This window comes from Homarus americanus, unplaced genomic scaffold (assembly GCF_018991925.1).
Source record: "Homarus americanus isolate GMGI-L3 unplaced genomic scaffold, GMGI_Hamer_2.0 scaffold12795, whole genome shotgun sequence".
NCBI lineage: Eukaryota > Metazoa > Arthropoda > Malacostraca > Decapoda > Nephropidae > Homarus > Homarus americanus.
In genome coordinates, this window is record NW_024752019.1 from 25611 (window position 1) to 47626 (window position 22016).

At 44.7% G+C, this 22016-nt stretch overlaps 1 long non-coding RNA gene across 1 annotated transcript in view; it reads left to right on the forward strand.

The window, feature by feature from the left end:
• Window positions 1–22016, forward strand: part of LOC121854919 — a 41278-nt gene that overhangs the window by 13982 nt on the left and 5280 nt on the right. Inside the window, exons 2-3 of the long non-coding RNA XR_006086666.1 lie at window positions 1024–1104; window positions 2575–2731. This is a non-coding gene — a long non-coding RNA (uncharacterized LOC121854919). The remainder of the gene's footprint in view (window positions 1–1023; window positions 1105–2574; window positions 2732–22016) is intronic.

Consider the following 22016-nt stretch of genomic DNA (forward strand, 5'->3'; position numbering starts at 1 on the left):
CACAAGACGTAAAGGGGGTGCCCAATAAACTAGCACAGGACGTTAAGGAGGTGCCCAATATACTAGGAAAACGTAAAATGGGTGCCCAATAAACTAGCACCCGCGCTGTATGGAACAAATCAGAATCTAAAATCATTTGTACGTAATTATGAGTCAATCCACCGGAAGTCTCGACTTTCTTAAGACAATGAGTGAGTTTCTGGTGAGTGTTGTGTTATTCATCCGTGAGTCACAAGTGAAGGACACCGCTTCGTTGTCCTCTGTCTCTCGTAGTTGTGTGTGTGTGTGTGTGTGGCAGTTGGAGGGTTGATTGTATGTGTATAGGGGACTGATTGTGTGTAGGGAACGTTTATTGTTAATATATGAGGGGTGATTGTTAGTGCGGAGGTAATGGTTGCCCCTCGTGTAGCGAGGATGGCCGGGTCACCTAGGCGTGAATTTGTTTAAGGTGTAGAAGCTGTCGTCAACACAACAACCACTCCTTGAGTTTACCAGCTGCATGACCCAGTGTCAAGGAATAGTCCGAGAAGACCGGACAACTCGCTAACTGCACTGGCTAACTATTACCCCAGAATACGATTCGCCAATCGATTAACATCCAAGTTCCCAATTACTGCTGGATAGACAGAGGCAAATGGCGTATAAAGAAATTTGTCCATAGTTTCACCCCCGCCCGGGGATCGAACTGGTTCGCCTGCTTGCGAGGCGAGGATGCTGACCAGTGACCATACACCACAAGTAGTTGGAGTTAGGTATGAAGCTAGGTTAGGTTTAGCTAGGTTAGGTTGAGCTAGGTTAGGTTTAGCTAGGTTAGGTTTAGCTAGGTTAGGTTGAGCTAGGTTAGATTAGATTTTAGTATTATTGCGTTTAGTCATCAGGTAAAATAAGTGCCTGACAGAGGGAAGAAGGGGGTCCTATTTTCATGCCCCCCCATGTCTCGCTACTCCTACACTATGACGACGTTACAGTTACCATCACCTATTGTATACAAGTTAATGTATTTCTCTCTCTCTCTTGTTACAGTTTACGTCGAGGTCCCGGAGCCAACGTTCAGGACACCACCGGGTACACGGCGCTCCACCATGCTGCTCTCAATGGCCACAAGTGAGTGTTGGTAGTACTTTCCTAACCTAACCTGACCTGACCTAACCTAACCTGACCTGACCTGACCTAACCTGACCTGACCTGACCTGACCTAACCTAACCTGACCTAACCTGACCTGACCTGACCTAACCTAACCTAACCTAACCATAGTGGCAGTAGTTCTCATCCACAATAGTGCCAATAAGTCCCTTTTCCTAACATGGCTCCATCAAGTCCATTCTTCAATACACTTCACTAAGGTCATCATCCCACGCCCATAACAAGTAAATATCACGTTATTTTACATTGAAATCGGCCAAAAACTTACTTATACAAACACTTTAATCCTTTATAACATGACACACTTACGCCCACACAGTCTTATAATAAAAATCTGATTCATACACTCAGATGTAGAGGGACTTGGCTGTAGATGCACTCAGGTTTCGAGGGAATTAGTTGAGTCAGAGTGTAAGTGGGAAGGAACATTTGTTGGCTAAGAATAAGATTTTTGGGGGAGATAATTTTCTGAGAGTTTGGGGTTTAAGGGAATTTAGTTGCTTAATTTAAGGGTTTAGGGGAATTAGTTGCCAGATTTAAGAGTTTAGGGGAAATTAGCTGCGAAATTTAAGGGTTTAGGGGAAATTAGCTGCGAAATTTAAGGGTTTAGGGGAAATTAGCTGCGAAATTTAAGGATTTAGGGGAAATTAGCTGCGAAATTAAGGGTTTATAATGAATTAGCTGGACAAAGTAAGAGATTAGAATGAATTAGTTACCTAAGGGTTAGTCACATTGCTAGTTAATTACTATAAATCTTTAATTTTATTCTTTTCACGTTAAATATAATATTGCATTAATTATGTTTGAAAATAATATGTAGGATTAAATAAAGTACTCATGTGAAATATTAAATAGAGCTGAAACGAATGGTTGTAGGCGAGGAATGGAGAGTATAGAGAAATATTTAAAAAGATTTGGTATTTTTTTTAGATATTATTAAAAAAAAGAGATTTATTTAATTTATTGTAGTACAGTATATTAGATTAACTATTTTTAAGATATAAATAAAATCCAATAATTTTTTATTTTTTTGCCTGGTAACCTTGAATTTGTCTTGAATTTTGGTATGCTCGGCTGGTGTACATCTTGTTATTACTAGGTTAAGGTACTACTGGGTCACTCATCACTAGGTTACTCATCACACTCATCACTAGGTTACTCATCACACTCATCACTAGGTTACTCATCACACTCATCACTAGGTTACTCATCACACTCATCACTAGGTTACTCATCACACTCATCACTAGGTTACTCATCACACTCATCACTAGGTTACTCATCACTAGGTTACTCATCACACTCATCACTAGGTTACTCATCACACTCATCACTAGGTTAAGCCACTACTAGGTCACTCATCATTAGGTTGTTCATCACTCAGTATACCCTCACCATATAACACCCATCTCGTGTGGTCGTGTCTTCAGGGACGTGGTGTCGTTGCTGCTGGCTCACGAGGCGTCATGTAACGTACAGGATGGGAAGGGGTCGACGCCGCTACACCTGGCCGCCTGGGCTGGCCACACCGAGGTGGTCAAGGCGCTCCTCCACCAGGGCCCATCCCTCGCCAACGTCAACCACCAGGTATGTCGCCAGTCATACTTTGTAATGTTCCTAAGATATCGCCAGCACTAGCAGTCAGTAGTGTCTGGCGTTACAAAGCCATCGCTAGCACAAGCAGTCCACAATGTCAGACGTTTATGGAAGCTACATCATGTCGACCCTTGATTGTATGTGCGACAAACAGCTATTAAACCCCACGAGAATCTTTCAAGTTTTAGTGGAGAGGAAAGATGGATTCAAGGCCTTGTTTATAGTTGACCAGGGAACTCGAGTCTGACCTTAGGATTCAAATTAGTTAAGGTCTTTAAAAAATTAATTGATCATAATATACAAGATAGGAAACAAAGGTCACCAGGGATTATTCATTTCTGTGGTAAGTTTTATTGACAAAAAATAAATCCCTCTTGTTCTAAACGGATCCATCAGTGAGGTCAGGAGAGGTAGTACATATTCAGATGACTAATACAACCAATAATTTAGGTTGTCGGGCAGGTAGAGTCCACCAACTGACTCATGAATCATACCGTTCGGGTTCGTCTACAGGAGTATGAGTGTTTCTTCTTTAACATGTACGGTACACACCTGGGACATACCTTATTGTTTGGTCCAATTATTTTATTATTAGTATTTTTTTCCCAGTGAAGTTTTATATATTTTTACCTTGATTACCTCCCATTAATTACATTTGACCTTTTAACCATTAAGTACTCTCTGTTTATTTTGTGCTGCTGTTGAATATATATATATATATATATATATATATATATATATATATATATATATATATATATATATATATATATATATATATATATATATATATATTTCATGTAGATCCACAATGAAAACGTGGATAAGATAAATCTTGATAAAATCACACGGGAAAAGGGAAACAACGGAGCACCTTAGCTTTCTTCTTTGTTCAAGACATCTTCAGAGCCTTCCTTCTTCCCCTGATCAGTTAGGTCACATCTGTAAGGTTCATTACAGCGCATGGTCCTTCCCATGGACCCTGCAGCTTCGGTGACTGACCCTTCTTCCGCAGAGGGTTATACAGCCAGACCTTATCACCATCCTTGTAACTATAACCTAACCTAACGTAACCCTAACCTAACCCTAGCCCAACGTAACTATAACCCTAACCTACCGTAACTATAACCTAACCTAACGTAACTATAACCTAACCTAACCCTAGCCCAACGTAACTATAACCCTTACCTACCGTAACTATAACCCAACCTACCGTAACTATAACCTAACCTAACGTAACCTCTAACCCAACCCTAGCCCAACGTAACTATAACCTCACTACCGTAACTATAACCCAACCTACCGTAACTATAACCCAACCTCAGCCCAACGTAACTATAACCCTCACTACCGTAACTATAAACTCAACTACCGTAACTATAACTCAACCTAACCCTAGCCCAACGTAACTATAACCCTTACTACCGTAACTATAACCTAACCTACCGTAACTATAACCTAACCTAACCCTAGCCCAACGTAACTATAACCTCACCTACCGTAACTATAACCTAACCTACCGTAACTATAACCTAACCTAACCCTAGCCCAACGTAACTATAACCCTTACCTACCGTAACTATAACCTAACCTACCGTAACTATAACCTAACCTAACCCTAGCCCAACGTAACTATAACCCTAACCTAACGTACTGTAACTATAACCTAACCTAAGTTCCCAGGTAGTATTAGATCATTTTAATCATCAGGTGACATAACCAGGAGTCTAATCTTCACGTGATCAAAGCAAAAACAATTCTAGTCTGTGTCTTGGGTTTCTCAGCTAAAGGTCAAAGGTCAAATTTGGCGGCGGGAAATTTATAAACATTGGTGAGGTTCTCTCCATACTCTCACGCAGTCTTCCCTGGTCGTGAGTTTTAATCTATTTATTTTGTGTGTGTGTGTGTGTGTGTGTGTGTGTGTGTGTGTGTGTGTGTGTGTGTGTATCTTAAGTAATATTTGTCCGTTTGTTTAATTATCTTTTATTATTTTTAGCTCGAGTTGTTTTATCCTGTATTTTTTTCTATACGTTTTGTTTGTCTATTTTATTTATTTTATTATTGTGTTTTTTTCTTTATTTTTTTATTATTGCATTGTCATTTTTATTATTGTATTTTTTCCTTATGTTTATTATTGTATTTAGATATTTATACCATTATTATTTTTTATATTAATTCTCTACTCTAGTTTTCCAATCCTTAAATCAGTCGGGTTTTTTTTTCTTTTTTTTTTTTTTTTTACTTTTTTACTTTACTATTTAATCTTTTCTCAACACACAATAGGATTACAGTGAATAATCTTCGTTTCTTTAGCCTCTACTTGTGTGTGTGTGTGTGTGAGAGGGTCAGGTCAGCCCAGGCAGGACCCAGCAGCGTACGATTTTGGAATTCCATCAACACAGTTCTTAACTTCCTCGCCAGTGATCAGTGAAGCGTAGAGCCTGTGTGATGACCACGAGGGCACACACTGTGGGGAGGAGAGTGGTTGAAGATGGTAGTGTGAGAGGGAGGAGTTTTGAGGTGGATAGAAGGAGATGGGAGGGGGGGGAGGGGAGAGAGGGAGGAGTTTGAGGTGGGAAGGAAGGAAGGAAGGATGGGAGGGGTGGGGTGGGGAGAGAAGGAGGAGTTTTGAGGGTGGGATGGAAGGAAGGGAAGGGGGTGGGAGGGAAGGAGTGGGGTGGAGTGTGGGAGAAAGGGAGGAGTTTTGAGGTGTGGGAAGGAGTGGAGGGAAGATTAAGGTTGTGGGTGGGGAGGGAGGGAGTAAGTTTATGGGTGAGGAAGAGAGAGAGAGAGAGAGAGAGGAGGGAAGGAATGGAAGGATATTAAGGCTTTGAGGTGTGGAGGAGAGTAGGAGGTTGAGGGAGAAGGAAGATTAAAGTTTTGGGTGAGTGGAGAGAGAGAGAGAGAGAGAGAGAGTATCCACAATGCCAAGTAAATACTGAATGATTTATGTGTTTTTCAAGTCCATTACCAAAAAGTCCTCGACTGTTTCATTGTTATTAATACAGTAGGGGATAGGTTAGGTTTTATCTAATTATCAGGCAATGTAAACCAACTTCACTTTCAGGGGTCGGGTTAGGTTAGGTTAAGTTAGGTTGCTGGGTTAGGTTGGGTTGGGTTAGGTTGGGTTAGGTTAGGTGTGGTTAGGTTAGGTTTTATCTAATCAGGCTACATAAACCAATACCACTTTCAGGGGTTAAGGGAGTGGGGTGATGTTTGTTTGCTTCTGTTGTTTTTTTGTGTTTATAAATTTTGTTTGTTTGTTTTTTCCTTCTGAAAAAATTGTAGACTGGATTATAAATGTAGTGTGTTTTTTCCTCATTTTGTTCATCTTTCTCTCTTTTCCTCCTACTCATTTTCCCACACTTCTCCCTTTTCCTCTTCCACTCACTTTTTCCTCCTTCATTTTCCCTCCTCGTCTGTCACGTTTTTTTCTCCTCCTCCTCGTCTTCACCTCCCTCCTGCTGGTGGTGTCCCCGGGTGCCCCCAGGTCCGCGCCGTCCACTGGTCATCTTAGAGACGTCCGCCAAGACTCTGATTGATTAAACTTCAATCAGTGTGATCACGAAGCGTGCAACGAGGTGATCGTCGGCCGCCTGGGGTACACCAGGCTGGGGAAGAGGAGGAGGAGGAGGGAAGAAGAGGAGGAAGAGGAGGAGAAAGAGGAGGAGGAAGTGAAAGGAAGAGGAAGAGAAGGTGTGTATGTATGTGGGAATGGAAGGAAAGGAGAAGGAAGATGGGTAAAGGAAAGGGAAGGGAGATGTGTGGGAAGTGATGGAAGGGGGAGGAGAGGTTTGTTTGTGTGTGTGTGGGAGAGAGTTCGTGGAAGAGGTAGGAGGGTCAATTCTTTGGTAGTAGAAATAGTTAGGGGTTGGGTGGGGTTGGGGGTGGGGGTGAACTAACGTGATATATACAAGTATTTTCCCTATTCCCATCATCTGGTCCTTCTCTTGTTTACATCATGTCCGCTATGTAGTAGTATGTTAGTATGTTGGTTAGATCGGGTAGTAAATATTGCTGTTTTAATATTTTGTTTTTTTTCTGCTTGGATTAATTTTCTTTACCTCCCAAACACCGAGGGGGAAAGATCGACACAGAAACACTCATTCACCTGGTGTGTCTTGGGTCAGGCAGGTATTACCGAGTCAGGCAGGTATTATCGGGTCAGGCAGGTATTATCGGGTCAGGCAGGTATTATTGTCAGGCAGGTATTATCGTCAGGCAGGTATTATCGAGTCAGGCAGGTATTATCGAGTCAGGCAGGTATTATCGGGTCAGGCAGGTATTATCGGGTCAGGCAGGTATTATCGGGTCAGGCAGGTATTATCGGGTCAGGCAGGTATTATCGGGTCAGGCAGGTATTATCGGGTCAGGCAGGTATTATCGGGTCAGGCAGGTATTATCGGGTCGTATTGGCAGTAGGGGAAAAAAACTGACCAGGTGTTATTTTTTTTTACCTGTACTACAAAAACATTCTGGGTTTAATGAGGCAATACTTGACCCCACTTGTATTTTATCTATCTATTATCTATCTATTTTATCTATTAACAAACACACAGACACATATACCTTAAATCATCAATGCTGTAAAAGTGTTCGAGATATAAATGCACTTGAGATTTGTGATAACATTTACTGTCTCTAATTTTCACTATAGTGGCTACAGTATAGGCAAAGAGATATATGGTGTCTCAGTCTATACATTTATACTAGCATAAACTGACTGACTGACTGACTGACTGACACTCACTCACAATAGACCACATGTTGCGTATTACCTTGAAAGATGTCGACACTATTAAACTACTAGATACAGTACAAGGCAGTTAGGTTGTTAGTCAGAGTACAGGTATAAACATGTTTGGTCGTGCTGTTATTTTTATTAGCTAAAGAATTTCCCATTTTTCAGTAACATTTTTGTGGTGTGTTTTATTATCAACTTTATATAGGTCTCAGAATTCACAGGGCCTGATGTATATGGCAAATGTATACAACTCTCACTGCACAGAACGTAAAAATATTGTATAGTTCACTAGAGTTATTGATCACGTTAACACGAGAATTTCAACTAACATTACCAAAAAGAGAAAATCCTTTATTAGAGACGTAAATGAAGGTTTGCTAGATCAGTAATGTATATGAATTTATATATATTTTTAGTTTTGTTTATATATATGTATGGAATATAAACACACCAGCATTATAAGCCTTAACAATGATAATTTATAATTTATAATTAGACATTTTGTTAATGTATTTAATAATATCTAATTAAAGTTGTCAACAGCAGATTTAATTACACATATTACAGAAGCTATTATTATGTTGTGGATAAACACGGTCTCTCCTTAGGTGTGGAATATAGAATGTTTATTATTTACCACGACCTATATGCGTTGTAGTGTACAGTCCCCTTCAATAGATCGTTTACAGGGGCTCGCTGGCTCTGTGCAGTGTAGCAGTTCTGTGTTTGTTTACATTCGACAGAAGGAAACTGGCAATAGTAAACATATTATGGATTCAAAGTAAAACAATATTAAAACAAATATCTCAATGATAATGATTTGAGGAATGTTTATATAACGAGCCCCTGTAAACGCACTAGTGAAGGGGACTCTACCTTGGCTATATGACGGGCCCCTGTAAACGCACTAGTGAAGGGACCTTACCTTGGCTATATGACGGGCCCCTGTAAACGCACTAGTGAAGGACTCTACCTTGGCTATATGATGCTCCCTGTAAACGCACTAGTGAAGGGACTGTACCTGGCTATATGACGAGCCCTGTAAACGCACTAGTGAAGGGGACTGTACCTTGGCTAATGACGGGCCCCTGTAAACGCACTAGTGAAGGACTGTACCTTGTTATATGACGAACCCCTGTAAACGCACTAGTGAAGGACTGTACCTGGTTATATGACGAGCCCCTGTAAACGCACTAGTGAAGGACTGTACTTGGTTATATGACGAGCCCCTGTAAACGCACTAGTGAAGGGACTGGTACTACATATGACGAGCCCCTGTAAACGCACTAGTGAAGGACTGTACCTTGGCTATAGACGAGCCCCTGTAAACGACCAGTGAAGGGACTGTACTCTGGCTATATGACGAGCCCTGTAAACGCACTAGTGAAGGGACTGTACCTGGCTATATGACGAGCCTCAGACGACCTGTGAAGGGACTGTACCTTGGCTATATGACGAGCCCCAAACGCACTAGTAAGGGACTGTACCTTGGCTATATGGACGAGCCCCTGTAGACGCACTAGTGAAGGGGACTGTACCGGCTATATGACGAGCCCTGTAGACGCACTAGTGAAGGGACTGTACCTGGCTATATGACAGCCCTGTAGACGACTCCAGTGAAGGACTGTACCTGGCTATATGACGTGCCTGTAGACGCACTAGTGAAGGGACTGTACTTGGCTATATGATGTGCCCTGTAGACGACTGCAGTGACTGTACCTTGCTATATGACTAGCCCCTGTAGACGCACTCAGTGAAGGACTGTACCTTGCTATATGACGAGCCCCTGTAGACGCACTAGTGAAGGACTGTACCTTAGTATATGACGCGCCCCTGTAAACGCACTAGTGAAGGGACTGTACCTTGTTATATGACGAGCCCCTGTAAACGCACTAGTGAAGGGGACTGTACCTGGCTATATGACGAGCCCTGTAAACGCACTAGTGAAGGGACTGTACCTTGGTTATATGACGAACCCTGTAAACGCACTAGTGAAGGGACTGTACCTGGTTATAGAAGCCCCTGTAAACGCACTAGACTGTACCTGGTTATATGACGAGCCCCTGTAAACGCACTAGTGAAGGACTGTACTTGGCTATATGACGAGCCCTGTAAACGACCCAGTGAAGGGGACTGTACTTTGCTATATGACGAGCCCTGTAAACGCACTAGTGAAGGGACTGTACCTTGGCTATATGACGAGCCCCTGTAAACGCACTAGTGAAGGGACTGTACCTTGGCTATATGACGAGCCCCTGTAGACGCACTAGTGGACTGTACCTTGGCTATATGACGAGCCCCGTAAACGCACTAGTGAAGGGACTGTACCTTGGCTGACGAGCCCCTGTAGACGCACTAGTGAAGGGACTGTACCTTGGCATATGACGAGCCCTGAGACGCACTAGTGAAGGACTGTACTTTGGCTATATGACGAGCCCCTGTAGACGCACTAGTGAAGGGACTGTACCTTGGCTATATGACGAGCCTGTAGACGCACTAGTGAAGGACTGGTGCTGTGTTATGTGAGGCGATATTGATAAATAAGACAATTTTCTCAGGGTCTTGTTGTGAGGACAGCTTATTCAGAGATAGATTACTAATTTATGATTACGTACCAGCTTGATTACATGTTTACGTACCAGCTTGATTACATGATTACGTACCAGCTTGATTACATGTTTACGTACCAGCTTGATTACATGATTACGTACCAGCTTGATTACATGTTTACGTACCAGCTTGATTACATGATTACGTACCAGCTTAATTACATGATTACGTACCAGCTTGATTACATGATTACGTACCAGCTTAATTACATGATTACGTACCAGCTTGATTACATGATTACGTACCAGCTTGATTACATGATTACGTACCAGCTTAATTACATGATTACGTACCAGCTTGATTACATGATTACGTACCAGGTTAACACCATTACATACCAGCTTAACGTACAATAATTACGTACAGGGAAAATACTAATATTTATTTATTATTTTTGACCAAGCATTTATCTGTGTAAAGCTGTTGGATACAGTTGATCAAAAGTGAAATATACATTCAATTTGTATATGCCAGATGATATAGAAATTTTAATTAACTGCCAGCTTGATCGAGTGAACTGTTATGGCTGTATTTCCAGGCGGTGTGTCGTGTTTGGGTATGGGTGAGCCTTTGACATGCTAATAGGCTGGGCATGGGTCATTAAACTCCCTCCTCTACCCCACATCCCACCCCCCTTTACCCACCTACCCCCATCCACCATTCTCCCTCCACACACTACCACCTAACACATACATACATACATACATACATACATACATTACCCCCTCTCAACCCTTTTCATGATTTCCTCCACCATCCAACCCCTGTACCCTCCTCCCCTGCACCCCCTCCCTCCCTCCACCCCTCCCTCCCCCCTCCACCCTCCCTCCCCCTCCCCCTCCACCCCTCCTCCCCCTCCACTCCCCACACACACCTAACTCGGGAATGTTTTGGTGTATGTAAATACTAATGTGTGCACGTCACACACACACACACACGCCATGTTTATAAATGTACGTGTCTATGTCCGTCCGTATGTGTTATGGTTTGTTTTTGTGTACGTCTGTGTAGGTTTTTCTCGGTACCCCCATCTTAGTGTGTGTGTGTGTTTAGAGATGTATGTCTGTGTCTGCTTATTTCACTGTAAAAAATTACCGTGAATATTACAGTGGTTCACTGTAAAAAATCTACGGTTGGCCACCGTATTATTTACGGTGATTTTCTTTTAGTTTGGCGTTTTACAGTGACACCGTCGTCGTCTGCTATGACATTTATGGACGTCGTAATTTGGGCACTGTAAATTTTACGGTGGAACGCCACCAACTGGGCTGCCGGTATTCCACCGTAAAACTTACGGTACATTCTTTACAGTGTGTCTCTTAGTGTACCTGCATGACTTATCATCTGTTTCTGTCTGTCTGTCTACCAGGAATTCCTCTCGCATAAATTCCCACCCAAAAGACAGTTGCTTGTGGCTGTGTTGTGGTTGGTGGTGGCGAGTCCCTCAGATGGTGACCTTTGGAATTTACATAGTGTTATGGATATCTCTCTCTCTCTCTCTCTCTCTCATCTGTGGGTGTATCTCTCTCTCTTCTCTCTCATACTGTATATGGATGTACAGTATCTCTCTCTCTTCATATATATGTGGGTGTCCAGTATTAATTATTCCTCCATTTTGTTGTTGTTGTTGATCTCTTAAAGGATGATGTATGCTTACCCCCCGGGGCCACACACTGACATTTAGAGCTCCGTTGTGTCTGTCTGTCTGTCAGTTCACCTCTGACATATAATCCTTCACGTATTTAATAAGGGATAGAAATGAGGATAATTTTAAGGATAATGAAGGAATAGTGATATAAAAGGAGTTAATATAATGGTGAAATAGTTAATAGGACTTGGTGATGATGGTGATTCAATAGTATGGTTGTTAATTGATGACGAGGAATATTGTTTGTTTTGAGGAATATTTACTGGATGAATCTTTTGATATTTGGGAAATACAGTAAGATATCCGATTAGGTTTGGTTAGGTTAAGTTAGGTTATGTCACGTTAGGTCAGGTCAGGTTTGGTTAGGTTGGGTTAGGTTAGCTTAGGTTTGGTTAGGTTAAGTTAGATTATGTCATGTTAGGTTAGGTTAGATAAGGTCCGGTCAGGTAAGGTTAGACAAAAGATAGTAACCCCGATATACAGACCTAGGAACATTTATATAACTCACTATAGTACAGTATGAGACGGCCGCCAGCTGTCGTGTCCCTTGAAGGAAGTGTCTGTAATTGGCTAAGGTGTGGCGACCTTGTTGATAATGACGTCCTGGATGGTGGTAATGTGTTGAGGTATAGTTGTGATTGTGGTGGTGGTGCTTGTTGTTGTGGTGGTGGTTGTTGTGGTGGTTGGTGGTTGTTGATGTGGTGGTGGTAGTGGTGGTGGTGGTGGTGGTTGATGTGGTGGTGGTGGTGGTTGATGTGGTGGTGGTAGTGGTGGTGGTGGTTGGTGGTTGTTGTAGTGCTGGTGGTAGTGGTGGTGTTGGTGGTGGTGGTTGATGGTAGTGGTGGTAGTGGTGGTGGTTGTTGTGCTGGTGGTGGTAGTGCTGGTGTAGTGGTGGTGTTGGTGGTGGTTGATGTCTAGGAAGTTCGGTTATCAACAGTGGGGGGTAAGTTTGTTGCTCTGTATTGGTAACGCGTGGAGGTAGGAGGGTGGTGGGGGAGATGGTGGAGGGGAATTGAGAAGGATGAGGAAAGGGGTGGGGGGTGGTTGGAGGGATGGGTAGAGGTGGGGGAGGGATGGTGGGGGATAATGGGAGGGAATGAGAGAGACGAAAGGGTGGAGGTAGAAGGAGGATATTGGAGGATGGAGGAGGTGGTGGTGGAGGAAGGAGAGGATGTTGGAGGATGAAGGAGGGATCGGTGGAGGATGGAGGAGGTTGTGGTGGAGGAAGGAGAGGATGTTGGAGGATGAAGGAGGGGGATCGGTGGAGGATGGAGGTGGTGGAGGAATTGGAGGATGAAGGAGGGGATCGTGGAGGATGGAGGTGAGGAAGGAGGATGTTGGAGATGAGGAGGGATCGGTGGAGGAGGTGGTGGTGGTGAAGGAGAGGATGGAGGAGGGGATCGGTTGAGGTACGATGTATACTTGTATATACTGTATACTGTATTTAACTCTTACGACAGGAGACTTTGCAAAATGTGTGTGTGTGTGTGTGCGTGTGTGTGCGTGCGTGTGTGTGTGTGTGTGTGTGTGTGTGTGTATGCGTGTGTGTGTGCGTATAATTACCTAGTATTAAATATGATGCCTGTTACCATAATCATACACCAGGGTTAACGATATCTGCATTCCTCTAATTGCAAAGCTGATTTGGGTGATTAGCTTTACAACACGAGAGAGACGCTATACTAATGTAGAGCAGAAGGCGACATTACATAGCAGAGGTTGTGGCTGTGCTTTACTAATTACAGAGCTGATGTTGCTATTGTTTTTTAGCCTTGTTATTCTTCCTGTCAGACGTTGTGGTGGTTGTTGTGGTGGTAGTTGTTGTGGTGGTGGTTGTGGTGGTGGTGGTTGTGGTGGTGGTTGTTGTTGTTGTGGTGGTGGTCGTTGTGGTGGTGGTCGTTGTGGTGGTTGTTGTTGTTGTGGTGGTGGTCGTTGTGGTGGTGGTCGTGTGTGGTGGTGGTGGTGGTTGTTGATATTGTTTTTCTCATTTATCACTCTTCTCCCTCTGTACTTCCTCCACCTCCTCTTTTCTCCTCTGCATCTCCCCCTTCCTCTCTTTTCTCGCCCACCTCCCTCTCCTCCCTCTCCCGACCTTCACCCGTTATCATTATCTACTTCCTGTCTCACTGCGCAGTTATTTACCATTCTTAGTTATTTCTCTCTCTCTCTCTCTCTCTCTCTCTCTCTCTCTCTCTTGTGTTGTTATTCCCATTCCTTCTATCTCCCCTTTTATTCCCATTCCTTCTATCTCCCCTTTTATTCCCATTCCTTCTATCTCCCCTTTTATTCCCATTCCTTCTATCTCCCCTTTTATTCCCATTCCTTCTATCTCCCCTTTTATTCCCATTCCTCCTATTTCCTTTATTATTGTTATTTTTCTATGTCCTCTAATTATTATTCCTTCTATCGTCTCTGTGTTATTGTCTCCTCCGCATCTCTTTATAGGAATTATTTTCACGTGAGAACTTTTGGGAATGGGAATTAAGGCCAGGGGAATAATATTTTCTACCTGAGTCGGTTTGGTGACTAGTAGGTATAGTAGATCAGGTCGGGTTAGGTTAAGTTTGGTTAGGTCAGGTCAGGTCAGGTTAGGTTTGGTTAGGTTAGATCAGGTCAGGTTAGGTTAGATTAGGTTAGGTTAAGTTTGCTTTGGTTAGATCAGGTCAGGTTAGGTTAGATCAGGTTAGGTTAGGTTAAGTTTGATTTGGGTAGGTTAGGTTAGGTTTGGTTTGGGTAGGTGACTCGGAGGTACAGTAGATAGATAAGTGGTTGTCCCTATTGTACAGCGTGGGGCCAGTAGGTTATAATTTATTCAGTGTGTGTGCTTGAGTCACGAGGGAACGCATGTACACCTAGGAGACACGCACATGAACACTGCCATGAAGTTTTGGTTAAGGTGAGGTTAGGTTAGGTTAGGTGAGGTTGAGGAGAGGTGAGGTGGAGTGAGGTGAGGTTAGGTTAGGTGATTGAAAAGGAGGTGGAGGGGAGGTGGGTGAGTGGTGGGTGTGAGGGGTGAGGATGGCCCTTGATCACTGGGTGGTGAACCGGGTGTGCTTTGAGAGCTTGATTGACAACGCTTGATGCACGAGACTGGCGGGCAAGCATTGGGTGGTGGTAGTGGTGGTGGTGAAACAGTGGGTGGTGGTGGTGGTGAAACAGTGGGTGGTGGTGGTGAAACAGTGGGTGATAGTGAGGGGTGAGGATGATGTGGGTAAATAAACATAGGATAGTATTGAGTATGGGCATCTTCCCTCTTCCCCTCTTCCCTTCCCCTCTTCCCATCACACCCCCCCACTCTATCCCCCACCCTCTCACCCCTACCTATCCCTTCCCCTCCACACCCCATATCACCCCTAGTCCAATTCTATACCATCAACACTCACTACACACACTGACACCATCTTGTCTTTACAATACGACATCAAGCAGTAAGAAAACAACAACCAAAAACAGAAAAAACGACAAAAACATAAGAATAGGTAATAATTTAAAGTGAAATTAAAAAAATATATAATTGACCCCCCAAGTTACAAAGGCTGATTCTGATGGCTTGGTTCCACGACACACAACACTCTAATGGAACATACAACCACGAATTTAATTATTAGTTGGAAAATGTAAACTGGTGAAAAAAATTATCCCAATTTTTCCCCAGTTGGCTAATGACGTCATCTGAGAGAGAGAGAGAGAGAGAGAGAGAGAGAGAGAGGAGAGAGGTTAGGTTAGGTTAGGTTTGGCCATACACCTGGTCAAACAGCCCCCACCAGACGAACTGTACGGTAAGATTGGTTTATAATGATTGTAGTTTAACCCACAGATTACCTCGCTGTGGACATGGAAAGTTTTGACTCCGGGTGACAAAGTTATAAATAATTTGACTTTTATCTTTGAAACTACATTTTGGTGAATCTGTGATGATGTAACCATCTGTTGTAATGTGTGTGTGTGTGTGTGTGTGTGTGTGTGTGTGTGTGTGTGTGTGTGTGTGTGTGTGTGTGTGTGTGTGTGTGTGTGTGTGTGTGTGTTACTCGTTCCTCACAGTACAATAGGTTAAAAAGATGGGAAACCAGAAGGAAGGAAAAGAGAAATAAAATAGTGATCAAAAGGTAACAAAACGAACAGGTAGGTTTTGTTGTTTTATTATACTGTAGCGCCTGTATTCACGCTCTTAATCTGCACATCCTAACTGGCTACACCGAAAAAAGTTTTGATTGCATTTTAACCGATCACAGAAAAAAAAGTTTGGAGTGGTTATGAGAACGTGGATTTGTGTGTAGTTGTTGTTGTTGTGAAGCAGGCAGGCAGGGGAGAGGAACAGGCAGGCAGGGAGGGAGAGAGGCAGGAGGAGAGAGAGGCAGGGGGGGAGGGAGAGGCAGGGAGGCGGGAGGGGAGGGCGGAGGGAGAGAGGCAGGGAGGGAGAGAGGGGCAGGGAGGAGAGAGGGCAGGAGGGAGAGAGGGGCAGGGGAGAGAGAGGCAGGGGGGAGAGAGAGGGGCAGGGAGGAGAGAGAGGCAGGGAGGGAGAGAGGGGAGGAGAGAGGGGGAGAGAGGGCAGGAGGGAGAGTACCAAACATGGGAAAAGAGAGGGACAGGAGGGGGGTAGGAGGTCTAAAGAGGGAGAGAGTAGGCCACACAGGAGAGGGTCTAAAGAGGGAGAAAGGGAAGGAGAGGACTAAAGAGGAAGGTAGGGGCTAGGGAAGATGAAGAGGGACAGACGGGCAGGAGGGAGGAGGAGGAGGAGGAACAGAGACTATCAGGGAGGGAATGAGGAGAGAGGGAGAGAAACAAGCAGTGTTGGTAATACAAAGGGTGAGTATGGCGCTGTAAGGCAGGGGAGAGGGAGGGAGGAAGATAAGGATTTGCAGCAGGTAGACACTTAGTGAAGGTGTGTGTGTGTGTGTAGGAGGTAGGCACTAGAGAGGGAGATCCACAGAACAGTTAGTATGGAGATGTACCGTGGCTGGAAACACTGGGTCCAGCTGTCGTGTTTACAAATCCATTATTTACTGGCAGGTTACCAAACACTAAACTCTCACTGACGATTTTGTTGCGAAAACTCCCTTTGTTGAGTCTTTGTATTTTTCCTCCCTGAATCTTTTGGAGAATTTTAACGATATATTTATTTTTTGTTTTCGAAGATAGAGTTAAAGAACGAGTAGGTATAGTAAGAAAAACGAGTAAAAACTATAATTATGTGGGTGTGTGTAGTAAAGATGGTGATAATGATAGTGACTGTGTGGATGTTAGTGATGGTGACCGTGTTATTGATGGTGGCAATAGTGTGGCTTATCACCATTCTATTTACACACATCTAACTATTGATTAACCATGACTGCCTATTGCTGCTCCTGGTCTAGCTATCACTGTTGGTGGTGATAGGGGGCCGAGATGTTGTCAATCTCCACCACTTGAAGCCCTGGGTGGTAGGGGCCGAGGTGTTGAATCTCCACCACTTGAGGCCCTGGGTGGTGGTAGGGGCCGAGGTGTTGGCCAATCTCCACCACTTGAAGCCCTGGATGGTGGTAGGGCCGAGGTGTTGTCAACCTCCACTTGAAGCCCTGGGTGGTGGTAGGGCCGAGGTGTTGTCAATCTCCTCCACTTGAAGCCCTGGTGGTGGTAGCCGAGGTGTTGTCAATCTCCACCACTTGAAGCCCTGTGGTGGTAGGGGCCGAGGTGTTGTCAATCTCCACTTGAAGCCCTGGTGGTGGTAGGGGCCGAGGTGTTGTCAATCTCCACCACTTGAAGCCCTGGGTGGTGGTAGGGCCGAGGTGTTGGTCAATCTCCACTCTTGAAGCCCTGGGTGGTGGTAGGGGGAGGGTAGGTGGTTTAAAGTGTCCTGCGGTTTATGTTTCAGTCGATATTTCTGGTTAGCTGTACGGAATGTGTCGTCAGATAGAGTTTCAATATTGCAGTGTGTGTGTGTGTGTGTGTGTGTGTGTAAGGATGATTGTGTGTGTGTGTGTGTGTGTGTGTGTTGTTTGATATTGGTGGTGGAGATGATAGTGTGTGGGGGAGAGTGTAGGTGACGGGTTTTCAATATTGGAATGATTGCAGTTGTGGCAGTTCGTGTGTTTGTTTGGTGGTTGTCCGTCCGTGTGTGCTTGTTTGTGATGCAGGGATGTGTGTGTGTGTGTGTGTGTGTGTGTGTGTGTGTGTGTGTGTGTGTGTGTGTGTAAAGGATTTTAATCTTTTTGAACATAGGGTGGTAAGGTGAACACATGCGACGGTGTTCATCAGACAACAGTGAACATGTGGTGGTGAACAGGAAACAGTGGTGTGAGAACCATTAGCATTAATTAACCAGCTATGCAAACGGTAGCGGTGAAACTTTGTGCTGACTGAGTCACTGAACAAATACTGGCCTACCTTACCTTACCTTACCTTACCTTACCTTACCTTACCTTACCTTAATTGACGTTTCCTTCCCTTTCTCCTCCCTCTACCCCACCTTTTCTCCCTCTCCTTCTCTTTGCTTCTCTCACTTCACCCACTCTAACCCTTTGTTTCTCTTCCCTCCCCTACCCTCCATCCCTCCTTCTTCCTTCTTTTTATTTATAAATGGCTCAAGAAGCAAGGAACAATATCTCTGACACACACACACACACACACACACGTACGTCACTGCTCACCCTTCTCACCAGTATAACAACAGCTACCTTCTCCCCCTCTCGTCCCTATTATACTCCTGTGTGTCTTTAACTATCGGTACACCCACGGGAACAAGTAACAGGTCAAAGGTGATCATCAACACCACCCATTAACCTGAGACTCACTAAGCCACGTTACTCTTCCTTAATAACGTTAATACGACAACTAGACCAGATATTATGTTCCTGGAAAGAATAAAAATTTTATACATTAACAATTTACGTGTTTACAAATATATATAAAAATATATAAAAAATAGCCTGAGCGTGTATGTGTGTTGAGGGTCACACCAAATTATACCGTGTCCCTCTCGTCCCTCCCTCCTCGTCCCCCTCCCTCCTCGTCCCTCCCTCCCTCGCCCTCCCTCCTCGCCCCTCCCTCCCTCGCCCCCTCCTCTCCTCGCCCCCCTCCTCCCTCCCTCCCCTCCTCTGCCCCCCTCCCTCCCTCGTCCTCCCTCCCTCCCTCGTCCCCCCTTCCTCCTCGTCCCCCTCCCTCCTCGTCCCCTCCTCCTCGTCCCCCTCCCTCGTCCCTCCTCGTCCCCCTCCCCTCCTCGCCCCCTCCTCCTCGCCCCCTCCCTCCCTGCCCCTCCCTCCTCGCCCTCCTCGTCCCTCGCCCCCCTCCTGCCCCCTCCCTCGCCCCCCCTCCCTCCCTGTCCCTCCCTCCTCGTCCCTCCCTCCTCGTCCCCTCCCTCCTGTCCCTCCCTCCTCGCCCTCCCTCCCCTCGCCCCCTCCTCTTCGCCCTCCAGCCCCTCCCTCCTCGCCCCCCATCTCCCCTCGTCGTTATGAACAAAAAGAATGGATCCACAAAACCTTTCGTGTGTGATATATAAAAGTTGGGGGGCCTGGCGTCAATCCCATGGCAGAGCGAGGCGATTTTACACTCACTGAAACTCAAGTGAAATTCTGATGCCGCTAACTGGCTTTGACGAACCCTGGCTATAGGGGGAGGGGGGATGATGGGGTGTAGGGGAGGGGGGAGGGGCGTGGCAGGGAGGGGAGGGTGGACAGTGAGTGACAGAAGTGGAGGGTGATGTAGTGTACGGTGGATGAGCACTCTCTCTCTCTCTCTCTCTCTCTTCTGTTCTTTGTGTGTGTCTGTCTATATGTCTCTGTCTGTCTGTGTCTGTCTATATGTCTCTGTCTGTCTGTGTCTTCATACGTCTCTGTCTGTCTGTATCATATTTGGGTACTCAAGAGCATCAAGTAACTCGATTCATTTACTAATTCAAGAGAAACTTACCTGTCACCTGTGTATGTTTACTTATTAATACTTATTACGTCACCTTTAAATAATTGTCAATTCAATATTTACATGATTTAAAGATATATTGACGTTTTTTTTCTATTTGATTAATTTCTATTACATTTTGTTCAACACGGTAAAAAAATTTAATTGTTAAGGTGGACGAACACACAAGGAAGAATTGCTGGCCCTTACCTGTGTCTGCATGAGTGTGTGGTTGTGTGCGTGTGTGTGCCTGTGTGCGTGAGGTATAGTTGTGTATGTATGTATGTGTGTGTGTGTTTCTTCATATCCTAAAGTAACTACAAAAAAAGTAGCACTGCTTACCATGACTCATACCTGTTGCTGGGTGATACTTGTAGTAGTAGTAGTAGTGGTGGTAATAGTAGTAGCAATAGTAGTAGTAGTGGTGGTGGTGGTGGTATGGTCTGTGTCTTATAGTAGTGTGGTGTTGTGGTAGTTGAAGTGGATGATTGATGTGGTAGAAGTGGTTGTAAGTAAAGAAACGATTGTGGTAGTTGTGAGGTAGGTGATTGTGGTGGTTGTAAGTGAGGTAGATGATTGTTGTGGTTGTAAGTGAGGTAGGTGATTGTGGTGGTTGTAAGTGAGGTAGATGATTGTGGTGATTGTAAGTGAGGTAGATGATTGTTGTGGTTGTAAGTAAAGCAGACGATTGTGGTAGTTGTGAGGTAGGTGATTGTGGTGGTTGTAAGTGAGGTAGATGATTGTGGTGGTCGTGTGGTTGGTCAGGGAGCGTTAAACTGGGTGAAATTTTGATGAGCTCGTGAATAAGTAACTTGGTGTGTGTGTGTGTGTGTGTGTGTGTGTGTGTGTGTGTGTGTGTGTGTGTGTGTGTGTGTTTAGGACTTTGTCGCCATTGAGTTGGTTGTTCGTCGATAACTTCCTTCAAGTGTTAGAGTTGGCGTCTACACACACACACACACACACACACCTCAACACACGCCTTCACGCACGCACGCCTTCTCACACTGCACGCACATCTCAACTCATATTAACGCACACTTGCCAAGACATCTCGACACACTCATCATTCTTAACACACCAAACACTTAGACACACCCCCACTACCTCCACCTCCACTCCACCCACCCACCCACCCTGGTACCTCTCCTAGTGGCAGGACCCTAAGGACAACTTCCTACCGAGGGATTATAATGCACCAAGTATTTGAATGTTAATGGTGGAGAACCCCGGCTATTGTTGGCAAGACTGGTGGTGGCACAATGAGGAGAGTGGTGCCACCTTCTTGTTGTGTTGTCACTGTTGTCTGTGTGTTTGTTGGTAGTGTGTGTGTTTGTTGGTAGTGTGTTTGTTGGGGTGTGTGTTTTGTTGGTGTGTGTGTTTGTTGGTAGTGTGTGTTTGTTGGAGTGTGTGTTTGTTTAGTAGTGTGTGTTTGTTGGTAGTGTGTGTTTGTTGGTAGTGTGTGTTTTGTTGGTAGTGTGTGTTTGTTGGTAGTGTGTGTTTGTTTAGTTCTTGTCATGTGTTCGTCTGCTTGATTCCTCCCACCACATGATGTTATTTAAAACCCGGGCATTATATTTTCTGTAACCTCATGATGATTAGACTTTCTCTTCTCTTCTCTTCTTCTCTTTTCTCCTCTCTCCTCTCCTCTCCTCTCCTCTCCTCTCCTCTCCCCACACACAAATATAACCAAATCCAACTATCTATATACAGTATATATGTTTTGAATCTCTGTGGTCTATGGTTTTTGTCTTTTGCATATGAAAAACTCTTGGTCGGCCCCTGAGTCATTTACATAATTCTTTGACCCTCGAGTCGGCCAGGGGATCCTATACGATTTGTGGATTATTTTTTGGTTTAAGGAATCGTAGGATAGGTGATATTGAGGTGGTATTTAGAGTAGGATAAGACTTAGTACATTAACTTACCTGTACTGATAATGATAACTTCCTTGTGGGGGAGGAGGAGGGGGGTACGGGGTGGGGTCGAAGGAGGAGGAGGAGGAGGAAGAAGAGGGGGTGGGGGGAGGTGGGAAGGACGAGGACATGATCATCAGTGACTTGTAGTGGAGGTCGTGAGATGAGTCAGTCAGCCAGCGAGTCAGTCAGTCAGCCAGCGAGTCAGTCAACCAGCGTGGTGTTAATGAATGGGAGGTTGGTGGTGGTAGTGATGGTGGTAGTAGTGATGGTGGTAGTAGTGATGGTGGTAGATGGTGGTAGGTGGTGGTGGTGGTAGTAGTAAGTGCGTGTGTTTACCATTCATTCACGGCCTCATTCATCCCCTCAGCATTAGTGTCTGGCCTGGGTGGGGTTGGGATGGGGTGGGCGGGGGTGAGGTGGAGTGGGGCGGGGGTGAGGTGGAGTGGGCGGGTGAGGTGGAGTGGGGCGGGGTGAGGTGGAGTAGGG